Source organism: Microtus pennsylvanicus, chromosome 12 (assembly GCF_037038515.1).
Source record: "Microtus pennsylvanicus isolate mMicPen1 chromosome 12, mMicPen1.hap1, whole genome shotgun sequence".
In the NCBI taxonomy this organism is placed as follows: Eukaryota; Metazoa; Chordata; class Mammalia; order Rodentia; family Cricetidae; genus Microtus; species Microtus pennsylvanicus.
The window spans coordinates 26,203,237-26,224,224 of record NC_134590.1 but is presented as its reverse complement, the minus strand read 5'-3'; the positions used below and the strand labels follow the sequence as shown (position 1 = coordinate 26,224,224).

General features: G+C 41.6%; 1 protein-coding gene across 8 annotated transcripts in view; it reads right to left on the bottom strand.

Annotated features, from left to right (window-relative positions):
- Clock (clock circadian regulator) overlaps positions 1-19,643 on the bottom strand; it is an 82,280-nt gene extending 62,637 nt beyond the window's left edge. For 7 of the 8 annotated variants that reach the window (XM_075942961.1, XM_075942962.1, XM_075942965.1 and 4 more), the window contains exons 1-2: positions 19,505-19,643; positions 18,298-18,376 (exon numbers count right to left, since the gene is read on the bottom strand). The gene's annotated coding sequence lies outside the window, so the exon portion shown is untranslated. Of the gene's footprint in view, positions 1-18,297; positions 18,377-19,207; positions 19,409-19,504 lie in introns of those variants that run through there. The other variant, XM_075942963.1, reaches the window with a different exon arrangement.
- Between the last annotated feature and the right edge of the window lie 1,345 nt (positions 19,644-20,988).

Below are 20,988 nucleotides of genomic sequence, written 5' to 3'. Positions count from 1 at the left end.
CCCGATCAAGTCCCTCTCCCTCATCCTCTGGAAGAACAATCAGGGTTCCCTGACCTGTGGGAAGTCCAAGGACCGCCCACCTCCATCCAGGTTTAGTAAGGTGAGCATCCAAACTGCAGATTATTTAGAAAATAAGAGCCATAATATTTTCTCTTCACTCCAATAATTACTCTACATATTTGTCTTTAGTCTTTTTAATGGCAAGTAATGGCTTCCTCTGAACCTGTGGAGTGACAAGGCTCAAACTGCACAAAGATCTCTGCAGCCGCTAAGGAGCAATTACGTGAGGAGCACGCAGATGTGTCCACACACACTACTCCAGGAGCAGAGAGCAGCGAGCACAACATGAACCTACATGGAGAAGATACAGCCTGCAGATCTCTACTATGCATCTCAAGTTCTCGCTTTCCAGTCACTCTCCATTGAGCTGAGCCCACACAGTGAATTTATACTTCACATATTAATTTTTCAATTCTGAAATTTGACTTGATTCATGTTCTGATTTTCAGGAAAAATTTTCAATATTAGAAGCAAATCCTATACCCTATTTTTTCATTCACATCAAGTGCTTAGTTTTAACTCAATGCTTGTTTAAGGACTTTCTTATAATTCTATTTTCTGGCTCCTCTCATGGTTTCCTTAAGAAATGTAGGTTCATGTTGTGCTCGCTGCTCTCTGCTCCTGGAGTAGTGTGTGTGGACACATCTGCGTGCTCCTCACGTAATTGCTCCTTAGCGGCTGCAGAGATCTTTGTGCAGTTTGAGCCTTGTCACTCCACAGGTTCAGAGGAAGCCATTACTTGCCATTAAAAAGACTAAAAATTTCCTTTTTTAAGGCAAGAATTTGCAGTGCATTCTAGATACTCCAAATATTGGCCACGGGACTGTAGGCTCTAGTAAGGCTCTCTTGGGAACATGACTTTAAGTTTAGACCACAGGTTCTAAGTAGCATTACACGGGGGCAGCGGTCCCCATGAAAGTTCAATCCTCAAAGCTTTTGGCTTAACTGCAAGGGGTTACTATCTGTATGCAGAACCTGAGCTGTGGTTTATCTTATGGGGCATTTCTCTGGGCTCTGATTTTTGGATTCTGTTCTGAACTCAAGTAGCTTGAATGTGGTTGGGGCCCTTGTGGATTTGGACACACACACACAGAGTTGTCTTTTCTTAGGATTTCCAAATCATGGTCCAGCTTCCAAGGAGCTTTCCCACTTCTTCAGGCCAGAGACACTTTCCTTCACCTTTATGATGAATGTATATGCTACCATGGCAATGAAACCATAACCCTGTTTCAGGGTAGGAGGGGAAAGAAAATGAGGAGAGCGCCTTTCCCACAGTCCTCACTACCGATTTGTAGTGTATCCCCTCCACTCATCCGTACACAGCTGTTCAGTGCCGACTTCCTTCCCAGCCCAACTCCTACTTGTCAGGGTTGACTTTTGTCTCCTAGCCAGAGTGCCTGACTCTCACCAGTTAAAAAGGTTTATGGATTCTGCTTTAGCCAATGCATTTCCCACGTTTCACAACCAGTCTTTCCATAGTATCTTCAGAGTCACTGATGATTAATCCACGAGGCCTGTCATTTTGTAGCATTTCTGATAGCTGCGATTCCTCTAAAGATATCTTACAACTGTATAATCCTGGGACATAATCTGTATAGAAGGAGACGGATAAATGTTTGCTCTCTTTTTTTACTTTCACTTACCAATCATTTTCAAAATCTGGAACAATTCTCCTTCATTAATACTCCTGTACACTATCTTTACATGTTGTGAACTAAGACTCTGTAAGTTGAACTGTTGAAGAAACTGTGTAGACAAGTTCCATTATAAAATGAGATTTGTTGCAGAGTTAGGGGAAGTTCAGAAAACTTACATGAATTTTCCAAATGAGTGTGTTTGTGTTTGTGTGCACACACACATGCACGCGCACTAAGGCTTTACAATGAATTAGTTCCTCTGTTTCTTAGAGGCTATTAATTCTTAAAATAGCAGTTCACCTTGCCATTTAAAGCATTCATAAAATATTATGTAATTAAGTATACCAATAAATCTAGTCAATGAATTGATAGCATTCTATAAATAACAGATCTGAAGAAAATTTCTATTTCCATCAAAATGCTACTCTAGTTAACAAAAACTCGTCAAATCCCCAAAAGCAAACCTTTGAAGAAGCTGGCATTACTGTGATAGTGCCTATCTGAGAGACATGGAACCTCAACCAGTCTTTTTTCTTCCACTCAACTAATACTTAAATAGTCAACCATGTGCCAAGTTATTGCTAGCTGTGGGAGATCAATCAATGGAGGGCAAAACTCGCACAATGAATAATTGTAGCAAACCCCCAAACACCTACAGCCAGAAATTTTTTTTCTAAATGCCCCAAGGGTGTGTAGTAAAATGACTGGCTTTACAATTCTGTGATGAGTTAATTTCATTTAATAAAAGTTACGATTGGAGATTGAAAAAAAAAGGGAACTGGATTCAGAAAGATGGATATGCCCAGATGCTATCAAGTGTTCCAGAGGAACAACAGAGGTAAATACTAAAATCCTGGTCTTTCTTCTAGTAGTATAGGACTGCCTGTATCTAACTTCAGTTAGTTCCTCAAAATCATTCTCTTAAGTCATCCAGGGGGCAGTGCACCTTCATCTTTAATGTACTAGTTTTAATAACTGTCATTATGTGGTTTTCAAATGATATCAATTCTTTTACTTAATAAGTAAAATGAACAAGCTATCACCACACATTATGGAAAAATAGAAAATGTGTAAACGACACATACAGGCATTTACATGTAAAATAGAGACGACTTTAAAACATGGTAAAAACTTAAAATTTCTATATTAATTTTATATATATATATATATATATATCCACTCATTAATGAATATATTCTCTTAATTTATTCCCTACTTTAAAAAAGAAACACAAGTTAGTCTACCTAATATGGTTACTCTCCCCAGGATAGAAAAGAGCCTAAGTCAGTCACTAAGAGCTGGTACCGACTCTTACCTCCAGTTGTCAACCTTACCCTACTCCTATACTTTATAAACCTTAGCAATTGACCTACAAATACTCCTACAACACAGAGCAAGGGTGTAATTAATCCTCACTGTTAACTTGACTGGATTTAGAAGAGACGAGGAGACACAGCTGGGAGTGTGCCTATAAGGGTGTTTCCACAGAGGTTCACCTAAAGCAAAGACTCACACTAAAGGTAGATGTTGCTGTCCCACGGGGTGAGTCCTAGACTGAATAAAAGAGACAACGGGAAAGTGAGCTGAGCATCAGCATTCATGCTGGTCTCTCTGATTCTTGACTGCAGACACAATGTGACAGCTTCCTCAGAGACCCACTGCCTTGCCTTCCCCGTTGTACCCCTCAAACTATGAAGCACAATAAAGTCTCCCTTCCTTCCTTGAGTTGCTTTTATTAAGTGTTTTGTCAGAGAAGTAAGGGGTCAGCTAACGTATTCTGCAAAGGACGGTCTTGAAGAAGGGTCCTAAAGTCCCTGTTGCCACCACTGTACAGTCACTATAGTTTAAAAGTAGTTACACAGTCCACAGAAAACAAGAGAGGCTCCATCTGAGTAAAATCAACACTGAAATCTGAATTTCACCTTTTTATATGTCACACATTATACTTAAGAGATTTTTTTAAAAGCAAACAGTCTTAGCTTATGAGTCACAGAGAAGTAAGCAGCTAGCACACTGAATGTGGCAGTAGGTAGACCTCTGATGTGAACCAGAGCTGTAGCAGGGAGCTTATCGCATAACAGAGAAACAGAAAGTGGACAAATGATATTGCATTTACATGTAAAATATTAAGGCAACACTAAAACATGGTAATCATTACTCCGTCTAAAACCTAACAAATAATTCTTATTCTACTATTCAGACTTTTGCAGATAACCTCCATCACAGGAAATGGAAAATTACAGCTCTTATTTTTCAGAGGGAATTGGGAAAATCTCAGAGATTGATTTTAAAAAAGAGCACATTTGGATTTCAGTTATTTTTCATTCTGTTATCACATGGATATAAAATGGTTCCTGGGGCTCATGTGTTAGAGGCTTAGTCCCAGGGAGTGGTGCTACTCCCAGGAACTGCGCCATAAGGATGCTAACCTTACCAATGAATTAATCCACAGCTGAATGAGCTATAAGGAGATGGCAGCTGCTTAGAAGAAACGGGTTACTAGGAGTGTGCCTTGGAAAAGCAGGCTTTCTTCCCAGTTTTCATATCTATATGAGGTAAGCAACCTCTCCACACGCTGCTGCTGCCATGAAGCTCTGCCTCCCCACAGACCCGCAGCAACAGAACAAGCAGATGATGAACTAAAACCTCTGAAATGGAACCAAAATAACTTTCCTCATTTAAAATTTGTTTTCAGTTCTTTTGTTATGGCAATTGGAAGCTAACTAATACATATTCCTTATAAAAAATGAAAACCTCACTATTTTTAAATAAAAACTACAAAGAAAAGAAGCAGACTATGCTCCAATTACATTTCTACTTCCTTGGTCTATGTTTACCCGGATAATGAAATCCACCACATGACAAAAACAGAACAACAACAAAACCCACAGAGCCACACCTCTGAGCTCAAAGAAAAGGCTGGAGGTTACTGAGTGAAATCCATCGAGTTCAAAGACTGATCTAGAAGGACTGCAGAAGTTTCCAAAGGCCTCTCTCCTAACAACTGACAGAATCAGCTTCTGAGTTTTACACCGACACAAAAAATAACTCTACAAACAAGGCAGCTGCTAACCAAATTCCAAATATAACACTGACTCCAATATTACTATTTTTAAAATACTGAACAACTGTAGGGGCACTCCTATTTTTCAGAAATTGGAAATATGACAATGAACATGCCAGACCTCATCAATATCTAGATTTCAGTGTAGGGCAGCTTCAAATGGATTAAAAACTTGAAGGACCATCACAGTATAGAAACCATAAAACCATAGGCAAATCAAGGAAACCTCATCAAGAAACCCCTGACCTGATCTTCAAACTTTATATACATTTAAAGTTATATTTATTTATGTGGGGGGGGGTGGTAAGTCATGTCCATGCACCAGGAAAAGCACGCTAAGCTGGAGATGGTTACAAGTCACTCAAAGAAGTACTAGGAATTGAACTCTAGTCCTCTGGAAGAGCTCTTAGCCACTAAACCATCTCACCAGCCCCCAGGTATATCATGCATTCAAATGCAGACAACTGAACTAAATAAAAGGGAAAAATCATAGGGACCTAGAACTTGGTGCAATTTTTCAGCTTAACTTCAAATACATGATCCACAAACAAACAAAAAAAAACTGATAAATTAGACTTCATCAATATGTAAAGTTTTGTTCCACAAAAGACTCTATTAAGACTATGCAGAAAAAGTTTACATACTGTGAAAAATATTTGCAAATCACCGATTATCAATAGTAACCTCTCATATCAGTAACTTTCCTTCTTCCCAAGTTTTTGTTCAGGTCAACATTTTTCAAAACATTCCCACACCTGTTTCTCTGGTTTCTCCTTATATTTATTATTTAAGCCTTATAAACCATTTTGCATGTACAATAGGTCTTGCCAGAAGAGAAATTGCAAATCTCTCAGGCTGTGCAAAGTTGCTGATGATAGTTGTCGGGCAGAAGGCAACAAGAAGCAAATGGAAACTGATCTTGAGAAGGGACGTCATTAAACAGATCTCGTCTTTGCCTGGGACCATGGCAGTATTTAGGCGATGGCCTGTGGTGTGGGGGGAGGATGTTATATTCTGTTAAAGCAAAGGAAATGCTTCTCTAGGGTTGGACAAAGACTTCATCAGGAACTGCAGGGCTCCAAATTCTTAGGTCATACTCTTTCCTCATTAGGGCCCTAACAGACACAGAAAGACACACATTTACTCTCCTTTCCAATTCTGTTACAACAATAAACAGACTGGGGCCCGCTTCCTAGCACAAGCTTTCTGAAGCCAACTAGACAATGTCTTCTGTAAAACTGTCATGGAGACCTCTGACTTCTTAAACTGGTCACTGACTAACTTGTCTATTTTCTAAAGTCACAAAGTTATCAAAAGCAACCAATATAAATTTTAAATAAATGTATATGTATGAATGTATATGTGTATACACACACTCGCACACAGTTTTTTCTCTTACAAAGCCTTTATAGGCACTAGAAATTCTAATGAAACAAGGAGATGATATTGGGAGAGGGACATGGGAGAGGATGGGGAGGAGCTGGAGGATGGAAATGGAAGTTAAGTGAGGGATACTGCATTCAGCTTTTAGAGTATCAATGTGGTCAAAAACAAAAGGTAGAAAACTGAGATGGAAAAGGAAAGGGGGCAAGATGGAAAAATGCAGAGAAATCCACTATCCTCCTGCTATGAAACAGAGAACTTAAAACACACTGTCTAAGAAATGCAATTGTTCCATTATTATTGCATAGGCATCATTCAAGTAGATTGTTCCATGGCAGATGGTGATGATAAGAGTAGAGAATGACAGTATGAGATGAAGCCTTAGCTTTCTTTGTTGTTGTTTGTTTTGAGACAGGGTTTCTCTGTGTAGCCCTGGCTGTCCTGGAACTAGCTCTTGTAGATCAGGCTCACCTCAGACTCTCAGAGATTGGCTTGCCTCTGCCTCCCAAGTGCTGGGATTAAAAGCGTGCACCACCACCACCCAGCTTGAACTCTTAGATTTTTTTTAGTAGGAGATGAACAGATACAATTTGAAATTACTAAATCAAGAAATAAAAGTGGGTTACAACACAAAGAAGACCCAGGGTCAGATCACTTCTAAGAATTATCTACCAGTCCTCCTTCAAAGCCCTGAAAAGGAAAAGACATTTAAAAATTCATCCTAGAAAATCAAAACTACTTATCAAAACCAGACAAAGATATAAGAAAACCACAAGGAATTAAATTCATTAATATCAGTGAAAAAATAATATAAATAATTACTTAAATACAAAAAATAATTACTGAATATATCCTATGACTAGGTACTATTTTAGGAACTGAGCTGATCAGTAAATAAAACCAAGCCCCTTATGATTGGCACAATACTCTAAATTATTTTTATAACTACAAAAAGCATTTTAGTAACATCTTTAGAAAGGAATCTCAAAGCTTTTAACAAATGGTAAGGAGCAGAGAGGATCTAAAGAAAAACAACGGCCTCCCTCCTATAGCACACAAGCAGGTGGGTGGTAAGAGTCAGGCGAAGGAAGCCCTCAGTGCAGGGCTGTTCCAATCATACTTCACTGGGCTCATCAAATATTATACCATAATCATTAAAGTGACTGTTTCGATGCTGGTAATCATAGTGTAGATATAATTTGGGCTAAATGTCAAATAATTATTACTAGACTTTTAGACCATGTACTACTAATCCTGAGAGACACAAGCAACCACAAAGCATCAGGTGTTTGCTGAAAAAGCAAGAGTGCGATGCATCCTAAGGTCAGTAGACAAGGATTTAACTTCTGTTCCTCCATTCAGTGCTCCATCCTAAGGTCAGTAGACGAGGATTTAACTTCTGTTCCTCCATTCAGTGCTCCATGTAAGATAACCACAGAGATCTTCCATCTGTACAATGACTACTTTTCGAGGCAGGACATCCTCAAATTCCAAATAGGAGATCAGGAATTCCAGACCAGCTTGGGAAACTCAGTAAATCTTTGCCTCAAACACTGACAAAATTGGCCGGGCAGTGATGACCATACCTTTTAATTCCAGCACTAAGAAAACAGAGAGACAGGAAGATCTCTGTAAGTTTGTGTCCAGCCTGATCCACAAAGCAAGTCTCAGGGCAGGCTCCAAAGATACACAAAGAAATGCAGTCTCAAAACCCAAAAATAAATAAATAAAACAACAAAACAAACAAAAAAACTGAGCTGAAGGGATTGCATGGTAGCACATAATTCTAATTTCAAAGCTGGGGAGGCAGAAACAAGAGGATACCTGGGGTCTGCTGCCAGACTAACCAAATTACTGAGTTCTAAGTGCCTCGAATAGCAAGATAGTAACAACTCACATTAGACACGTGTCTTGTTGTAGTTGGAAATTAACACAGAAACCCATGATGAATTATGAGTGGAGTGAGAGACTTTGGAGAGAGCAGTCCTAAATGGAAGGTCTTCATCAAGCACCTCCCCTCAAGGCTCAGTGATCTAAGGGAAAGAAAAGGCAGTAAGACAGTAAGAGCCAGAGATGATGATGACTCCAAGGGAAGTGTGTTCCAGACACAGCAGAGCTGATCCATGAACTTAGAGATGTGGCAGCACGCACAGGACCTGCAGCAGGGCCAAGACAGATGGAGCCCAGCACTGAGGGCAATGGCAACACAGGGTCCTCCCCTAACCAAGAAGCTATCTGCAATCGATATCCACCTATGGTGGGAAAACCAGTTTTCTACAATGAGTCTATCGATCACACTTCAGGGCAAGGCTCCACCAGGAGTAGTTGGCCAAAACAAAAGGAACTTGATTGTGGACCTTTTGTTTCATTTTTGCTTTGTTTTGACCTTTTTTTTTCCTTATTGGTCTTTTGCTTGTTTATTTTGTGGGGGATTGTTGTATTTCTCATTTTGTTTTTATTTTTGAAAGAGGAAAAATAAACAAAGTTGGGTGGGTAGAGTTCAGGAGGATCTGGAAGAAACTGGGGGAGGGGAAAACATGATCAAAATTAAGTATATGACCAAAAAAGGCAATAAAAACAGAAAAAAGAAGCACGGCAGAGAGTTAGAGCCAAGGAAGACACCCAGTGCCAGCCTTTGGTTTCAGCATGGGCACACATGAGCACGTGCACCTTCAACACACACACACGAGGAGAGGGAGAGAAGAAAAAACTAACAAAACCATACAAAAGGCCAACTGGTATAGGAAAAAAATGCTTAGCATCACTGCTCATTAGGAAATGTAAAACAAAACCACAATGAAGTATTTCCTCATTCTATTAAGAATGACTAATACCAAAAAAGGACTAAAGACAACAAGTGCTGACAGGGGCAAAGAGGAAAAATGAACTCTTACATACTCCTGGTAGGAATGTAAATGAGTGCGACCTGGTATAGAAAACAGTATGGACACTCCTCAAGTACATTAACAACAATCCACCAATTCCACAGCTGTATATAAAAGGATTGCAGTCAGGCCGGGTGATGGTGGCGCATGCCTTTAATCCCAGCATTTGAGAGGCAGAGGCAGAGAGATCTCTCTGAGTGTGAGGCCTGCCTGGTCTACAGGGTGAGTTCCAGGACAGCCAGGGCTACACAGAGAAACCCTGCCTCAAAAACAAAACAAAACAAAAAGAACTGCAGCAATATGTTGAAGAGAAACCTATGTTTCTATGCTCACTAGATATATGACTGTGTCCACCAACAGACACACAGATTTTTAAAAGGAGGAGGTATACATATATTTTTTTCTCCATATCTTTTAAAGGCAACCAAGTTCAGTTAAAATATGAATGTGGCTAATGAGAGAGAAAAACTGAGTGCTAAATTTTACTTTAAATTTAAGCACACATGACTAATAACTACTCCATTAACATGGACAGCTGCAAGTTACTACTACTTTTAGAATACACTCAAGTTTTATTATCTAATATGATGGCCTATTTTTATATTTTCCCACAAATATAATACTTATTTTTAGAACATTTGTGGGAAAACAATCTCTTTTTTTAAAGCAGAATTAAGATTACCCATCCAATTACAATTGATATATTCAGCTACTATATACAGACTTGGTTTTTGTTCATCTGATACAGTATTATCTGATAGAAGTCCATGAAATCCTCTACTAAGATTCCTAAAAAACTCTCCTTTAGTTGGGCAGTGGTAGTGCACACGTTTATAGAGGCAAAGCAGATGTCTGTGAGTTCGAGGCTAGCCTGGTCTACATAGTGAGCTCCAGGACAGCCAGGGCTGTTACACAGAGAAAGCTTGTCTTGAAAAACAAACAAACAAAAAAACAAACAAAACAAAACAAAAACAAAAGGTCAATTCCATTAAAACAAAAACAAAAAACTCCCCTTTGCTTTTTGAGCATTAATGCTTTATTATTTTCAGAGAAATACTATTTATTAACTATACTATTTATTAACTATAATTCTGAAGTAACAACTGTGTATTTACGTGGAAAGTTATTTTTAATATCAATCTTTTCCTCATAATATATATAAAAATCAATTTGAATCAGACAGACTTAAATATAAAAGCAAACCTTTAAAACTTCTGTGATAAAACATGAGACAAAAAAAAATACTAGTTCTAAGCTAAGACGCCAAAAACCATAAAGCATACAATAAAAGAAATTGCCAGGCATTGTAGTGCACTTTCAATACTAGCACGGGGCAGAAAGAGGGAAGCAGATGTCAGTGAGTTTGATGCCAGCCTGGCCTACCTAGCAAGTTCTAGGCCAGGTAGGGCTACACAGGCACACCCTGTCTCAGAAAGATCTACAAAAAAAGAAGGGAAAGAGGGGAAGTGAAAGAGAGACAAAATGAATGATCAGGTATCATCACAGAACTCTCTTCAGAAATGCCAATAACATAAAAAGGGGAGTAAGTCACAGGTCGGGAGATAATTTCTACAATTTGACTATCTAATATCTGACAAAACAAAATATACTCTAATAGACTATATTAAGGCAAAGTAGATCTTTCTATCTCAATAACAAGCAAATAACCCAAATGTCTAAGTAGACAAAGATTTGGGCGTACACTCCACAAAAGAAAATACACCAATGATATACAGCTGAAAGTATTTAATATCATTTATTGTAAAAATGCAAGATACCTAATCATATACACATATTAAAATGGCCAAAATGCAAACCGACTGACATTACTGAGAGTAGGTTGCCAAAAAAAACCTGCCAATGATTGGTTCAAGGATAGTAAAGCTGCACACCCACTTTAGGAAACAATTCAGTATCTTAGAAAGTGAGGCATATAATTATTAGGAATCCTGGTAATACCATTCTCAGGTGTTTACCCAAGTGAAATGAGAATATATGTGCTCCAATGTTTGCCAGTTCTTACAGTAGTAGCCCCATATGTCTATCAACTCATAACTGGAAAAACAATTTATATGCATACCCTACATGAAAGACAATACCCAGCACAAAAAGAGGCAAACTAGTTGACATGCGAGCGTGCTATGAAAGGTAGGCCCAGAAGACAGACTGCATAGCTCCACTTCTATATCACAGGAAAGGGAAACATGCAAACAGAAAACAGACCAGGGGCTGCCAGAGAAAAGGGAACTTTCGAGGGTGAAAAGAATTTTGTTTCTTGGTACTGGTAGTGGCTACATTTATTTGTGTACATTTATTACAACTCAACCTGCATACTTACATATACAGGTTTTAAATCAGTGAACTTTAAGACATAAATTACACTTCTAAAACAATGATTTTTAAAAGTATTAAAATTAAAATCTAGTAACATTAATATATAAACAGTAAGATAAAATGATTTCCCCAAATCAAGCTTTCTAGGCATTTTTTAAACTAACAGGAAAATGTTTGTGTCTAGGTACAAAAGAGAACTTGCAATAGACCACCGTTCTTTTTGAGAACTAGAAAAAACAATGGAATTACAAAGACCATATTCAAAAGCAGCTTGAGGACAAGAGGCGGGTGGAGGCTTTTAAAGGTTTCCGTTCTATCTGACTTACACTGATCTAGAGCATTTTCTAATTTGGACTCAGAGAAGAGACTAAGTTTCAACTTGGTCTGTGCAGAATACTGTTGATGAAGAACAGAGAAGCTAGGATAGCACTTGGATGCTCGTGAAGGGCTAGAGTAACAGAACAGCCAGCACGCGGGAATTCAGAGTTCTTAGCTTCTATCTCCTCTAGGATACTCAACTGAATTATGAAACTACACAGGGCACAAATGTTGGGCCTGCAATCCATCTTCTCAGGAAGCAAGGTGGAAGAATCATGAATCCAAGGGCAACTTAACAAAATCTTGTCTCTTAGCTTCCTCTTAGTTTAAGGTGCTTTCCTTCCGGCCTAGATGAAAAAGTTAGCATTCTGTTATGGTCCAGATAAGATGCGCCTACCAAAAGGCAGGAAGGTGAAGGCATGGTCCCAAGTTGGTGAATCTGACTACAAAGAGGAGAACTGTTGTGGAATATTAGTGATAAGATGCGTTGCATTCGTTTATGCTGTGAAATGCTTGCTTAATGATGCAAAGATGTGTTGCATTCTTTTTTTTTTATTTATTAAAGATTTCTGTCTCTTCCCCGCCACCACCTCCCATTTCCCTCCCCCTCCCCCAACTAAGTCCCCCCCCTCAGCCCGAAAAGCAATCAGGGTTCCCTGTCCTGTGGGAAGTCCAAGGAACCCCCACCTCCATCCAGGTCTAGCAAGTTGAGCATCCAAACTGCCTAGGCTCCCACAAAGCCAGTACGTGCAGTAGGATCAGAAACCCATTGCCATTGTTCTTGAGTTCTCAGTAGTCCTCATTGTCCGCTATGTTCAGAAAGTCCGGATTTATCCCAGGCTTTTCCAGACCCAGGCCAGCTGGCCTTGGTGAGTTCCTAGTAGAACATCTCCATTGTCTCAGTGTGTGGGTGCACCCCTTGCGGTCCTGAGTTCGTTGCATTTGTTTAACTCTGTAAAGTTGTGTTACTCTGCCTGTCTAAAACACCTGATTGGTCTAATAAAGAGCTGAATGGCCAATAACTAGGCAGGAGAAAGAAACAAGCAGAACTGCCAGGCAGAGAGAACAAATAGGAGAAATCTAGGCTTGAGAGAAGAGGAGCAGCAAGAAAAGGAGAGGGGGATGCCAAAGGCCAGCCACCCAATCACACACCAGCCATGGAGTAAGAAGGGAAGAAAGTCATATAAGAAAGGTAAAAAGCCCAGAAGCAAAACAAAGAAGAAGAGAAACAGGCTAATTTAAGTTACAGAAGCTGGCTAGAAACAAGCCAAGCTAAGGCCAGACATTCATAACTAAGAATAAGTCTCCATGTATTTAAGTAGAAGCTGGGTGATGGGCCCCGAAAGAGTAAAAAACAAAACAAAACAAACAACCCCCCCCCCAAAAAAACCCTACAGAGAACAGGTCAGTAGAGATCTGGCCTAATCAATGGATCAACCCACTGACAGATTCCTAATTTGATGGCATTACTGAAAATGAGAAACTTCCAAGTCCCTAGAGCTCCATTCAGAGCTCTATGCCTCTGCTGGCCTGGCTGAGGAACCCGTGCTATCACACCCTCTCCTATCAAGCTCTGTCTCACCTCAGAACCTCAATCATGGGGCCAGTCAGCCTGTGGAACTGAAGAAAACGCCCTTCCTTAAGTCGTTTCATTGAGATATTTTATCACAGCAATGAAAAAAGTAATGTGCATGTGTGCTCTGGCAGAAAAGAGCAGGTCTGGACATTCATTCAAAAGTAGTAAGGTATACATAAAACAATAAACCAACATGACATAACTGGTATTTATAGAACACTGTACCCAACAACCTTCTTTTCAAATACCTGTAAGACATTTACCAAGCTCACATTTGGAGCTATAAAACAAATTTCAATGAATTTAAAACAATCACATCTCACTGAAATTAACAGAAATATCTCTGTAAGATCCTAATACTTGTAAACAAACTTCTCAATAATCCCAGATCAAAGAGATACCAGAAGCCACACACAGCTGTGTTTGCCTTCAGCCCCAGATACTCCTAAGAGTGACTAAAAGGATCTCCTCAGCCCAGAGGTTAGAGGCTAACCTGGGAAACAAAAGAATCCCAAGGTCCCCAAAATAGAAAAATGTGGAAGTAACCAATTTAAGCAGTCAGAATTTCTAGTAAGATTATAATGAAAAATCCAATGATCTCAGCTTCTAGCTTCAGAGATTAGAGAAAACAAAGTACACCCAAAGAAAACAATGAGCAGCAGAGAAAAAACAAGGCCTTTAAAAGCAGAAAACGCACAGGAAATCAGTTAAACTAGAGGCTGCCAATGAGATTCATCCTCAGTAATAAAAAGAAAACCAAATCCCCAACTGATTTTTGCTCGTAAAATACATTTCAAAGTAAAACATAAATTTAGAAAGAAAATACTACAAAAATCTTTGATTCACTTCACTATTGATCATGATTATTAATCGACTATATAGACTGACATATTTTTCCAACAAAATCTGTTGAATTTGGTTATCAACACAAGTTCAGTATCATTTTACTTGTATTCTAATTCTGAAGCCTATGAAAATTTCCAAGGTGTAATTCTCCTTATTAACTTAAAAATTAAAAACTTGCATATCCAATAGTAAAAGTAGTTAAGTAAATTATATGGAAAACATGGATGAGAATCAACATATTAAACCAGTAACACTGCAGAAAACAATGGCACGAAAGCACGCTGACGAGCTGCTGTTAAAGACGCACAGCCGTTTACACTGGAGTAGGCGGTGCCCTCTATACAGCCATGGGTCTGTGAGTGTGAATAATAAACTCACACAAGGCTTAAGCACAGTGGAGGAAAAGGTAACAGAAAAATAACAATGGCTCCTCTGGGTGATAGGATTTTCAGTAGTATTTTAAATTCTTAAAACTATGCTTTTTGTTGTGGTTTCTATGTTTTCCAAATTTCCATACAGGGATGTGCTGCATTTATAACCAAAGGCTGAAAATTAAGAAAGTAAGTCAACTACTGAACATAAGTTCTATTTCAATACAAATAATAAACTCTTAGCTAGGCACGTGGCTTAGGTTACAATTACAACTTTATTTGTGCCTCGTTTCCTAAATACAAAAACCTTTCAAGTTAAGTATGGCATATCCCAGTACTAAAGAAGTCAGAGCAGAAGGATTGATTCAGAGGACAAGACAAGCCTGGACTACACAGCAAGACTCTGTCTCAAATCCGAACACCAACAAAAACAAAAAGGGAATCAATTTGAGGTCTTATTTTCTACTACTTATAATGAAAATTAAAAATTAAAAGATATTCAATTAAACATGAGCTCTTTTAAGAAGCAGAGTATTTGCTGAACACAGGGGTCCACTTTTGATTCTAGCACTCACCATATAAATAAAAGAGATTTTACCAAAAAAATTAAATATTTAAAATACAGAGCATTTAAAAAAATTTAAATCCATGAGGGTATGGAAAGATGGGTCACAGGTTAAGAGCACTGGCTGCTCTTCCAGAGGAGCGGGGGTCAATTCCCAGCACCCACATGGCAGCTCACAAGCATCTCTAACTCCAGTTCTCAGGGGACCCGACACTCTTCTAGCTCCCAAGAGAGCCCACACTGACATGGTGCACAGACATACATGTAGACAAAACATCCAAACACATAAAATAAAATTTTAAAATAGTACTTTTTAAAAAATCAAAACAATAAAATGTACACTCTATAAATGATTTCTTTTTGTAGAGTGACAGGACAGACTTAAAATAATAAAACAAAGTATTTCTTCGTGAATTATACAACTAGCATGATAACTCAGAATTAAAACTGTGAGGATAAATTGTTTAGGTAATTTAATATTTGCAGAGTAAAGCATGGAGAAAACAGAACTTCTTTATCCACTTAATTTATGGGAATTACATATATCAGGGATATTAAAAATGGTTTTAAAGAAATCTATAAATGCCATTATGTAATTAAGCCAATTAGTAAGGATTAAATTGTTCTTACACTTAACGGTGTTGAGTTGATAATTCGTTCAACTCTACCAACAATTTAATGGTCAGAAAGGGAGAAAATACAGTTGATGTACTGTCTACAAGGGATCTACGTCAAAAAAGATGCTGCAACGTCTGCAGATATTCTAAAGGAATAGTCACAAAGATGGTTGTGCTATGAAATGTGAAACTTAAAGATAATGTGTTCCCTACAATGTCTTATTAAAAAATTAAGAACAAATAAATCCTTTACCTGATATAGAAGCATAAGTAAAAATTAGGAGAGGAAGCATTTAATGCTGTGCTCTGGGGAAAGGGTAAGAGAGGAAAAAACTTTCTTTTATTATTAGCAAAACCTGCCCGACGTGTTCGATACTGGACAGCAGTTCACTGACAAGTATAGTTCTTAGTTTCATATTTCTAACAACCTTGAAATCAATATATAATTAGTTTATAATGATCAAATAAAACAGCAAAAGGCTCTCTCCAGAGGGAAAGCTAAACTAAGTCATGTACACAGATAAACAGCACCACCGCAGAGACACCTGCTGTATGGTTGCAGCTGACTCCTTCGCGTGAAGAGTCTGAGCTTTCTGGTTTGCTTTTCTCTCCTTTCTTAACTAGATAGAGGCTGAGATACCTATTCACCCTCGAGGACCCAAACTTGAGATCCTATAATTGGGCCCCTAAGAGTGCTATAGCAAATGTTAAAACTTAAGTCTCTGTGCCAAATTCACACCAGTCTGAACTCCCTTCAAACATTGGGGAGTGGGGAGTGTAAGGGGTTATATCCTAAGGTTTATATCAGATGTTGAAACTCTATGACATATTCTAATCATTTCTATCCTGGGGAGTGGGGTACAGTTGAGACAAATTGGCAGAACAATCATTCAAGAACTCAATAACTGGCCAAGCATAACCCCAACGTTAAGGCTCAATAAGGCAGGAGATTCTGTACCTCCAGACAAATCTGGACTTCATACTAAGACTCCCCAACATCCCCACAAAAAGCTACCTAAAACTCAATAATTCAGCTTTTAAGGATAAAATGAACATACTTATAATTCACAGAAGAAGATGGAGAAAGCTACACATCCAATTGTTAATTCTGGAGAAAGTTAGGAGGTAAAAGTACAAAGGTATACCCAGTGTGGCGGCACACACCTGTAATCCTAGTTCTCAGAAGCTGAAGCAGGAGGATTATCATGAGTTCAAGGCCAGTTGAGAGCACAGGGTAAGTTCCAGGACGGCTTGAGAGCCTGTCTCAACAACAACAACCAGGGCAGACAGCCTCACTTCCATGATTCACTGGCTTACAAGACTGGAAAGGGGGACACCCGTGAAGTGCAAATGAAAGACAAATATCATGTGCACTAGAGTGACGACCAGCAACAAACAGAAGCAACACAGATATCCTAGCCTACAAAATAAAAATACTACTACTATAAACGAAAATCTCTATAGCAACTAGCTTCTACCCAGTACTATTGTACTATAGACAACACATAAAACATTTCATCTGAGTATTCCCCTCCTAAAACTGTACCCACTCTCACAAGACCCTTTCCACCTTAACCCTGTTGAAAAGGGTACAATGTATATTTAGACAACCTGTAATCATAAAAATGCTTACTTTCTTATGTATGCTTCTGAATTTTATTTTCCATACGAAATAATCCCCCCCCCCACTTCACTGGGTTTCATGTCTGACCTCCTTAAAGGAAATAATGGCTGCCCATCAGAACAGCACATTAAGCTAAACAATCTAGTCTATTAGCATTGAAAATACAGTGTTCAAACTTCCGAGGTAGGGATCGACAAAAGGAAAAAAAATATATGAACTACAGTTCCTGAAAAACTGAAAGGGAGCCACTACCCTATCAAAGGAGCATGATCCAACTGTGACGCCAGATGCAGTTACCACTAAGTGACAGCAAGGAAAAAGAACAACCTTTGTGGTTTAAGTCGTGTGACTTCACCTTCTTAAAGTGGAAAGAGCCGGCAAATTCATCCTAATCTTTTCTTCAGGTTATTCTTTCAAATATTAAGAAAAATATTGAAAATAATCAAAATTCCCTACAAAATAGGAAGCCAACAGCATATAAAGTATTTTAAGTAATTTTTGTTTATGAATCCATAAAACAAAAAATATAGACAACACATAAAACATTTCATCTTCCACCCTTTCCTCTTTAGACCACTTCTCCCTTTCCCAAAATTATTGGTTTTCTAGTATTATTTTAGGATTTCCTTATACAGAAGAGCAATACAAACCTTATAGTTATTACATGCTCCCTTAACACAGAAAACAACACACAGTTCATACCATTATAATTCTTGCTTTTTTAACTTTATGCCTAAGTTTTGCTTCGTTCTTTTTTCATAGGTGATCATGGCTAGTCCTGCAAACTAGCCAATGTCACTCTAGGCAGTAAACTCTTGGCACATAAGGTTTCTTTCCCCTAAGATTTTAAAACAAACCAGATTTGAACTGTTCCGGGGCACATGACTTAGAGACAGCAACTCATTAAGTTATAGCCTCTTAAGAATTTCTTTTCGATCAGCTATGAAAATGGATGTTCTACAACTTTTCTTCCCTCATCTCTCTTAAAGCTGTAACAACGCAATCGAGCGAAATTACCTTTCCTGTGATTTCGGGGATCGGTGCCGTAGTCAAATCAACAATGCCTTTAAAAGTTTCTTCTTGTGCTGTTCTTTCACTGGAAAAGAAAACACCGGGGTTTGTTGTCGTCTTCTTAAAAGCGTCAAGAAAGCCTTTCAGGTGGTGGGGGTACGGCATTCTAATAGCAAAAATCCACCACCCGATCGACTGTCATCTGCCAGGTCGGAGGCCAAAGCTCTTCATCTTTCAAGATTCTACTGACTACCCGGGACTTGGACGGCGGCTGAGAACACCCACGGGAATATAAACTTCGTGGCGCTCCGTAGGATTCGAGCCAGGACCACGGCAGGGATGGTCAGCTCCGCCAGCGGAGAGCGGCGGGTCGGGCGCCCGGGGCCCCGCGCAGCCCGCCGACCAAGCCCCGGAACCACGACCACTAACGGAACCAGCCCCGGGCGGCAGCGGCGGCCGCTCGGACCGCGGAACGCGGCGCTCGCCGTCCGCCGCGAGGGCGGGGGCTCGGCGGAGGAGCTGGCCGCCCCATCGCCCCATTGGGCGCCGCTCCAAACGTGCCCGAGTGGTGACAGGAATAAAGTGGGTCACAAGGCCTAGCGGGTCCCGGGCGCGAGCCCTCTGGGCGGCCGAGTCGGCCTGTCACCGCGCCCAGCCTCCAGCGCGCGGCCGCCCCGGCGTCTCCCACCCCCCCACTCCCGGGTCGCAGGACCCGCCGCGCCCCCCTGCCCCGCAGGTAACCCCGGCAGCCCGCGGACACTTCCCGCCGGCCCAGCTGAGCGCGACTCCGAGGAGCTCCGCGCTCGGCTAGCACCCAGATCCCGGCCGCAGCTCCCGCCTCCCGGCCTGGTTGCCGCCGCCGCCCCCCTCGCCCCCGGCCCCACACGCTGCCCCCCGCGCCCGCCCGCGTCCTCACCGTGCGGCCGCCTGAGGCTCCGGCTTCCTCCCCCCCGAACCCGGACTCGGACCGTGGGGACTGGCGTCTGCCAGGCCGCAACGACCGGGAGCCGCCGCGGCCCCGGCAGCCAGCAGCACCTGGGGCGGCCGGTGCGCGCCCCCAGCCCACCCCTCCAAATTCACCGCTACTGCCGCGCTCCTCCCCCTCCCGGCCTTCCCCTCCTCCACCGGCTCCGGAAGCACGCATGCGCCGCCGAGGCCGGCCGCCCGCCCGCCGCGCGTGCGACCCGGGGCCCACCCTGTGGGGCGCACCTACCGGGAGCGCGCGCGCGGCGGCGGCCAGATTTCCTTCGCGCTCTCACCGTCCGGGCTTTCCTCTCCCCAGCCGGTAGCCGCCAGCCGAGTCCGTGATTGCGCTCCCTCCCGGCGCATGCGTCGTGGACGCGGGGCTCCGCGGCCGGCCGGGCTCAGCACTCGCCCCTCCCCTCGCGGCCGCCTACCCCAGCGCGCCCGGGCGCGCATGCGACTTTCCCCGTTAGGCAGCCCCGAGCCGCGCGGCGTCGCGCTGCTCCCGAGGATCCCGGGCGTCCGAGGAAACTCCGACTCCTGCGGGCCGGCGTCTGCTCGCTCTGCGGCCGCAGAGGGAAGCGGGGATGCCCCGGGGTCCCTTGTCCCGCGCGGGCCGGGAGGCGGGGCCTGACGGAGGGTGCGGCCGCCGGCAGCGGTTTGGGTGGCTCTCGGTTCCCCGGGAGCGGCTCTCCCTGCCTCTGGGAGCCGCTGGCCCAACAGGGACCTCTGTCCCTGGAAAAGCAAAGAGCTTAGCTGATGCCAAGTGAAAATTCTCCAGCCCGACTTGTAAGAGGTCGGCTTCCTCTCCTGGAGGTGCGTGGGCTGCGGGGACTCGGTTTCCAGCTGCTCCCCGGACGTGGACTTGGGCGACACAATTGACCTCGGCTGCAAAAGGTCGGAATGTGTTTGCTCATTTTATAAAATGGCAAGAGAACACTATAAAATCTGAGGATGGCTCCAGAGATGAACCAGGACCCCAGATTACACTTATTTCTTGGCCACTGCACCCGAATTATTGGAAAAGAAGCCTTTCGAGCCCTAATTCTTACTAATTTCTTTTTTAAAAATCATTTTGGGCATGAAACAGAAGGCAATAAATAAATCTGTACTCTTTAGTTTCCAAATCTCTCTTCAAGGTATGTCCACCTCAGTAAGAATTAAATTCTTGGTGTATGCTCAGAATAAAAGAACTTCAAACCGGGAGAATTTAGCTGCCAATTCTCCCAGCAGTGTGAACGCTGAGGTAGGAGAATCCTCAAATTTCTGGCAAATCTGGGCTGCATAGCCAGAGCCTGTCCGGAGAATTTTCCCTTGATGGGTGCTTTGTTCCTTTCGCCATCGAAAAAACCCTTCCTGCACATTTCTGCTGTTCTGAAGGCCATGTGCTGCTCTGGTTCGTTTCCTCTAAACAACTTACCCATTCTCCACTCGGTCCCTGCGGGCCAGGCAGCACGCTGCAGAGGAGAAAACCTTGTCTGAGTTCTCTTTCAGCCTGACAGTTATTACCCAGAAGATTGGTTTCCAGTGGATTTGGATCTGGAAGAATGAAGCCTTTTCCTGTGTCACTAATGAAAAGGGAAGGAAAAAACAAACAAAAAGGCAGAGTCAAAGATGGAGATGTAGCCTAGATGCTTGATGCCCATCAGTGGGGGCTAGATTCCTCAGGAAATTTCAGTGAAGTAATAAATTCCCGAATGCGTGTGTTTTATTGCTGAAACCAATGAGATTTTC